The following is an 8,009-nucleotide window of genomic DNA, read 5'->3' as shown; positions in this document are numbered from 1 at the left end:
TACAGTATGACTTTCGGTACGGTGTCCATATTAGGACATATTCACATGTCAATGGAAGTTGTTTCAGAGTCATTTAGATGTATAAATGTACAGTTGAAGTCGGAAGTTTACATACACTTAGGTTACACATACACTTAAAGCTAGTTTTTCAACCACTCCACACATTTCTTGTTAACAAACCATAGTTTTGGCAAGTCGGTTAGGACATCTACTTTGTGCAGGACACAAGTAATTTTTCTAACAATTGTTTACAGACAGATTATTTCACTTATAATTCACTGTATCACATTTCCAGTGGGTCAGAAGTTTAGATGATGTTACATTTACATGATGACATGGCTTTAGAAGCTTCTGATAGGCTAAATGACATCATTTGAGTCAATTGGAGGTGTACCTGTGGATGTATGTCAAGGCCTACCTTCAAACTCAGTGCCTCTTTGCTTGACATAATGGGAAAAATCAAAAGAAATCAGCGAAGACCTCAGGAAAACAATTGGAGACCTCCACAAGTCTGGTTCATCCATAGGAGCAATTTCCAAATGCCTGAAGGCACCACGTTCATCTGTACAAACAATAGTACGCAAGTATAAACACCATGGAAACATGCAGCCGTCATACCGCTGAGGAAGGATAACCTGAAAGGGCGCTCAGCAAGGAAGAAGCCACTGCACCAAAACCGCCATAAAAAAGCCAGACTACACTTTGCAACTGCACATGGGGACAAAGATCGTACTTTTTGGAGAAATGTCCTCTGCATTTACATTTACATTTACATTTAAGTCATTTAGCAGACGCTCTTATCCAGAGCGACTTACAAATTGGTGAATTCACCTTCTGACATGAGGTGGAACAGCCACTTTACAATAGTGCATCTAAATCATTTAAGGGGGGGGGGTGAGAAGGATTACTTTATCCTATCCTAGGTATTCCTTGAAGAGGTGGGGTTTCAGGTGTCTCCGGAAGGTGGTGATTGACTCCGCTGTCCTGGCGTCGTGAGGGAGTTTGTTCCACCATTGGGGGGCCAGAGCAGCGAACAGTTTTGACTGGGCTGAGCGGGAACTGTACTTCCTCAGTGGTAGGGAGGCGAGCAGGCCAGAGGTGGATGAATGCAGTGCCCTTGTTTGGGTGTAGGGCCTGATCAGAGCCTGGAGGTACTGCGGTGCCGTTCCCCTCACAGCTCCGTAGGCAAGCACCATGGTCTTGTAGCGGATGCGAGCTTCAACTGGAAGCCAGTGGAGAGAGCGGAGGAGCGGGGTGACGTGAGAGAACTTGGGAAGGTTGAACACCAGACGGGCTGCGGCGTTCTGGATGAGTTGTAGGGGTTTAATGGCACAGGCAGGGAGCCCAGCCAACAGCGAGTTGCAGTAATCCAGACGGGAGATGACAAGTGCCTGGATTAGGACCTGCGCCGCTTCCTGTGTGAGGCAGGGTCGTACTCTGCGGATGTTGTAGAGCATGAACCTACAGGAACGGGCCACCGCCTTGATGTTAGTTGAGAACGACAGGGTGTTGTCCAGGATCACGCCAAGGTTCTTAGCGCTCTGGGAGGAGGACACAATGGAGTTGTCAACCGTGATGGCGAGATCATGGAACGGGCAGTCCTTCCCCGGGAGGAAGAGCAGCTCCGTCTTGCCGAGGTTCAGCTTGAGGTGGTGATCCGTCATCCACACTGATATGTCTGCCAGACATGCAGAGATGCGATTCGCCACCTGGTCATCAGAAGGGGGAAAGGAGAAGATTAATTGTGTGTCGTCTGCATAGCAATGATAGGAGAGACCATGTGAGGTTATGACAGAGCCAAGTGACTTGGTGTATAGCGAGAATAGGAGAGGGCCTAGAACAGAGCCCTGGGGGACACCAGTGGTGAGAGCGCGTGGCGAGGAGACATTCTCGCCACGCCACCTGGTAGGGAGCGACCGGTCAGGTAGGACGCAATCCAAGCGTGGGCCGCGAGGAGATGCCCAACTCGGAGAGGGTGGAGAGGAGGATCTGATGGTTCACAGTATCAAAGGCAGCCGATAGGTCTAGAAGGATGAGAGCAGAGGAGAGAGAGTTAGCTTTAGCAGTGCGGAGCGGAGCGCCTCCGTGATACAGAGAAGAGCAGTCTCAGTTGAATGACTAGTCTTGAAACCTGACTGATTTGGATCAAGAAGGTCATTCTGAGAGAGATAGCGGGAGAGCTGGCCAAGGACGGCACGTTCAAGAGTTTTGGAGAGAAAAGAAAGAAGGGATACTGGTCTGTAGTTGTTGACATCGGAGGGATCGAGTGTAGGTTTTTTCAGAAGGGGTGCAACTCTCGCTCTCTTGAAGACGGAAGGGATGTAGCCAGCGGTCAGGGATGAGTTGATGAGCGAGGTGAGGTAAGGGAGAAGGTCTCCGGAAATGGTCTGGAGAAGAGAGGAGGGGATAGGGTCAAGCGGGCAGGTTGTTGGGCGGCCTGGCCGTCACAAGAAGCGAGATTTCATCTGGAGAGAGAGGGGAGAAAGAGGTCAGAGCACAGGGTAGGGCAGTGTGAGCAGAACCAGCGGTGTCGTTTGACTTAGCAAACGTGGATCGGATGTCGTCGACCTTTTTTTCAAAATGGTTGACGAAGTCATCTGCAGAGAGGGAGGAGGGGGGGGGGGAGGAGGATTCAGGAGGGAGGAGAAGGTGGCAAAGAGCTTCCTAGGGTTAGAGGCAGATGCTTGGAATTTAGAGTGGTAGAAAGTGGCTTTAGCAGCAGAGACAGAGGAGGAAAATGTAGAGAGGAGGGAGTGAAAGGATGCCAGGTCCGCAAGGAGGCGAGTTTTCCTCCATTTCCGCTCGGCTGCCCGGAGCACTGTTCTGTGAGCTCGCAGTGAGTCGTCGAGCCACGGAGCGGGAGGGGAGGACCGAGCCGGCCTGGAGGATAGGGGACATAGAGAGTCAAAGGATGCAGAAAGGGAAGAGAGGAGGGTTGAGGAGGCAGAATCAGGAGATAGGTTGGAGAAGGTATGAGCAGAGGGAAGAGATGATAGGATGGAAGAGGAGAGAGTAGCGGGGAGAGAGAGCGAAGGTTGGGACGGCGCGATACCATCCGAGTAGGGGCAGTGTGGGAAGTGTTGGATGAGAGCGAGAGGGAAAAGGATACAAGGTAGTGGTCGGAGACTTGGAGGGGAGTTGCAATGAGGTTAGTGGAAGAACAGCATCTAGTAAAGATGAGGTCGAGCGTTTTGCCTGCCTTGTGAGTAGGGGGGAAGGTGAGAGGGTGAGGTCAAAAGAGGAGAGGAGTGGAAAGAAGGAGGCAGAGAGGAATGAGTCAAAGGTAGACGTGGGGAGGTTAAAGTCGCCCAGGACTGGAGAGGTGAGCCGTCCTCAGGAAAGGAGCTTATCAAGGCATCAAGCTCATTGATAAGGAACCTGGAGGGCGATAAATGATAAGGATGTTAAGCTTGAAAGGGCTGGTAACTGTGACAGCATGGAATTGGGAGACAGATGGGTAAGGGGAGAGAGAATGACCACTTGGGAGAGATGCGGTGCCACCACCCCGCTGACCAGAAGCTCTCGGGGTGTGCGAGAACACGTGGGCGGACGAAGAGAGAGCAGTAGGAGTAGCAGTGTTATCTGTGGTGATCCATGTTTCCGTCAGTGCCAAGAAGTCGAGGGACTGGAGGGAGGCATAGGCTGAGATGAACTCTGCCTTGTTGGCCGCAGATCGGCAGTTCCAGAGGCTACCGGAGACCTGGAACTCCACGTGGGTCGTGCGCGCTGGGACCACCAGATTAGGATGGCCGCGGCCACGCGGTGTGGAGCGTTTGTATGGTCTGTGCAGAGAGGAGAGAACAGGGATAGATAGACACATAGTTGACAGGCTACAGAAGAGGCTACGCTCTCTGGTCTGATGAAACAAAAATAGAACTGTTTGACCATAATGACCATCGTTATGTTTGGAGGAAAAAGGGGAGGCTTGCAAGCTGAAGAACACCATCCCAACCGTGAAGCATGGCGGTGGCAGCATCATGTTGTGGGGGTGCTTTGTGGCAGGAGGGGCTGATGCACTTCACAAAATAGATGGCATCATGACGAAGAAAAATTATGTGGATATATTGAAGCAACATCTCAAGACATCAGTCAGGAAATTAAAGCTTGGTTCCAAATGGGTCTTCCAAATGGACAATGGTCCCAAGCACACTTCCAACGTTGTGGCAAAATGGCTTAAGGACAACAAAGTCAAGGTATTGGAGTGGCCATCACAAAGCTCTGACCTCAACCCTATAGAAAATTTGTGGGCAGAACTGAAAAAGCATGTGCGAGCAAGGAGGCCTACAAACCTGACTCAGTTACACGAACTCTGTCAGGAGGAATGGTCCAAAATTCACCCAACTTATTGTGCAAAGCTTGTGGAAGGCTACCCGAAATGTTTGATCCAAGTTAAACAATTTATAGGCAATGCTACCAAATACTAATTGAGTGTATGTACACTTCTGACCCACTGGAAATGTGATGAACGAAATAAAAGCTGAAATAAATAATTCTCTCTCCTATTATTCTGACATTTCACATTCTTAAAATAAAGTGGTGATCCTAACTGACCTAACCACCGTCTCTTTTCCACATCCACCGACTCCACAGGACACTTCTACAGTACAGCATTATCCTGATACGACACAATGCTAGGAACATTAAGCAACTACAATTTAACAAAGACCTAATCTGTCCGGCCATCTTATTTTCCAATTTAATTCCTGTTCTACTTCTGTAGGGTAATTAAAAGTGATCCATGGTGTGCGTCCCGCTAGAAACCTGTCCTGGGTATCTTTTATAAAGTGCGTAGGCCTGGTTAAGTAGGGGTTGAGGCCCTGGCATGCTGCCCAGCTCCATCCTCAGCTCCAGCCCCCTACAGCCTGTCCAGTTTAAAGAGGTGCTGGATGACATGCTGTAACGAGTGGAATGCCTGCAGCCTGCAGCTGGCCTGGCAGAGTCAGAGCAAAGAGAAGCAGAGAAAGCTCTACACACACTGTGGGACTACAGCCTCTCCTCTTCTGAACAGAGAGAGTGAGAGGCAGAGGGAGAGACAGAATCGAGTGAAAGGGGGCAGAGAGAGAGAGAGAGAGAGAGAGAGAGAGAGTCAGTGGCCAAAAGCAGCCTTAGTAAACCTGCACCCAGAAGGGCTCTCTCCAGGGTGTGTCCCCAGCCCCCAAGCCCCCATGGACCCCCAGGCCCCCGGGCACCAACCACCACGCCACAGCCTGCTGCTCACACCCACTCTGTTTACAGTGCAGGTTTATATAATCCACAGCCAAATACTCCACATTCTTATCTCACTCATTCATATCCTGAACTGGAGACGGGCTGAGTGCATCTGCATTTATATATCACCTCTTCTTTTCTTAGGCCTAGACACATGTTTCCCTTTTAAAGTCACGCCGGGGGAAACAATTTTCTAACTTAACATCAACATTTTGACATCTCCTTGGGAGGTTCTGACAGAACGCTTCTTCAAAAATCGGTCCAGTAGTATCAGGGCGGTTTCTATGAGGCGCCTGCTGCTCGGTAGAGAGGGAAAAAAGAGTTGGAGGAGGAAAGGGTTCCATTTCCCCCCAAAAAAGCCATAAAAATGTAATGGTATCCAAACAGTGGAGTATCTGGTGTCAAGGACAGGTCAGGTCAGAGGAAGGCTCAGTATCTAGAGCTGATAGAATCTGAAACCTACAATGTGTTGTCTCACAGAACAGCACCTACTCCTAAATACATCAGTGACAGCATTATGTCTTGCAAAGGCCCTGGACAACATCAAACCCCCTCTCACACACACACACACACACACACACACACATGCATACACAGAGAACCCAAATCAAAGGCCACGGCCATTGAATGCTCAGCAAACACACAAACAGTGGCACATGAGAGGGTCAGGGTCTACCAGGGGTCAAGTAGAGTGGGCTGGAGAGGGGCCAGAGATGGACTGATAACCCCCAGAGCTGCTTTGGAGAAGGCTTTACTTCCAGGCCTGATCTCCCTGTCGATATGGCCCGACGCCCAGGTCACTTCTCTCAGGTTACTCGCTGTGCGCCGTGTCCTGTTTGGTTCCCACTCCTATCATCATCCCTACCCCCACGTCTCACACCCTCCTAGCCATGGACATGGTCCTTGGACATGGACTTGAGAGTTGAAAGATGGACTTGGTCCAGGCACCAAGACAAAGGTTGACCGTGGGCAGTGTGCTGGTGGTGGTGTGTTGGGAGCAGATAGAGGCTTTATCTGATAGAGGGGACCTGTTTTAGCAAGAACAGCCAATCTCGATCACAAGAATTGCTTATACACAGTTATTTGGGATACAAGGGGATTTGTAGATTAGAAATCCTGATGACGGTAGTCGATCTCAAACACGTGCATTGACTCTGCTGTGAGGCTAGTCAAGGCAGCTATTCCACAGGCTCTGAGAGATCAAAGTGTGCCTGGAAAAGTATGCTGCTTTTTCTTGTTTGCTGTTGTACTACTTTCCCAACAGACTTCTTTTAACAAGGCAATTCACTGAACTTTAGAGGCAAGCACTGAAGCACAAACGCTCACTGTCGGCCTATTGTCCACATGTTCTTGCTCTTCAAAGACAATTCTGCACAATATGCAAAGAACACAAGCATTTCCATGACATAGACTGACCAGGGGAATCCAGAGTAAAGCTGTGGGGGGCGCAACGAAGATGGAAACATAACGGGGTGCAACTCAGTATTAGGATGGTGTCTTTACTGTTTTGTACACTCGGTGTATCCAGTGCATTCGGGAAAGTATTCAGACCGCTTGACTTTTTCCTCATTTTGTTACGTTACAGCCTTATTCTAAAATGGATTAAATCTATTTTTTTCTCATCAATCTACACACAATATTCCATAATGACTTAGCAAAAACCAGTTTTTATTTTTCCAAATGTATTACAAATAATAAAATGAAATATTACATTTACATTAGTATTCAGACACTTTACTCACTACTTTGTTGGAACACCTTTGGCAGTGATTACAGCTTCGAGTCTTCGTGGGTATGACGCTACAAGCTTGGCACACCTTTATTTGGGGAGTTTCTCCCATTCTTCTCTGCAGATCCTCTCAAGCTCTGTCAGGTTGTATTGGGGAACGTCGCTGCACAGCTATTTTCAGGTCTCTACGGACATATTCGATCGGGTTCAAGTCCGTGCTCTGGCTGGGCCACTCAAGGACATTTAGAGACTTGTCCCGAAGCCACTTCTGCGTTGTCTTGGCTGTGTGTTTAGGGTCGTTGTCCTGTTGGAAGGTGAACATTTTCCCCGGTCTGAAGTCCTGAGAGCTCTGGAGCAGGTTTTCATCAAGGATTTGTCTTTGCTTATTTGAGCTGTTCTTGCCATAATATGGACTTGGTCTTTTGCCAAATAGGGCTATCTTCTGTATACCACCCCTACCTTGTCACAACACAACTGATTGGCTCAAATGCATTAAGACGGAAAGAAATTCCACAAATGAACTTTTAACAAGACACACCTGTTAATTGAAATGCATTCCAGGTGACTACCTCATGAAGCTGGTTGAGAGAATGCCAAGAGTGTGCAATGCTGTCATCAAGGCAAAGGGTGGCTATTTGAAGAATCTCAAATATAAAATATATTTTGATTTGTTTAATGCTTTTTTGGCTACTACATGATTCCATATGTGTTATTTCATAGTTTTAATGTCTTCACTATTATTCTACAATGTAGAAAATAGTAAAAATAAACAAAAACCCTTGAAAGAGTAGGTGTCCTAAAACCTTTGACCAGTAGTGTATATATATAATGTATTCGGAAGCTACTCAGACCTCTTACATTTTTCCACATTTTGTTACATTACAGCCTAATTCTAAAATGGATTCAATTGTGTGTGTGTGTGTGTGTGTGTGTGTGTGTGTGTGTGTGTGTGTGTGTGTGTGTGTGTGTGTGTGTGTGTGTGTGTGTGTGTGTGTGTGTGTGTGTGTGTCCATCAATCTACACACAATACCCCATAATGACAAAAAAATGTTTCTGTAAAAGTACTTTTTTT

At 47.9% G+C, this 8,009-nt stretch overlaps 1 pseudogene; it reads right to left on the bottom strand.

Moving 5' to 3' along the window:
- Positions 1 to 874: 874 nt before the first annotated feature.
- The window catches only part of LOC135543083 (uncharacterized), a 36,126-nt pseudogene continuing 28,991 nt past the window's right edge, over positions 875 to 8,009 (bottom strand).

The sequence above is a fragment of the Oncorhynchus masou genome, chromosome 7, assembly GCF_036934945.1.
Source record: "Oncorhynchus masou masou isolate Uvic2021 chromosome 7, UVic_Omas_1.1, whole genome shotgun sequence".
Classification (NCBI taxonomy): Eukaryota; Metazoa; Chordata; class Actinopteri; order Salmoniformes; family Salmonidae; genus Oncorhynchus; species Oncorhynchus masou.
This window is presented reverse-complemented; position numbering and strand designations above follow the sequence as displayed.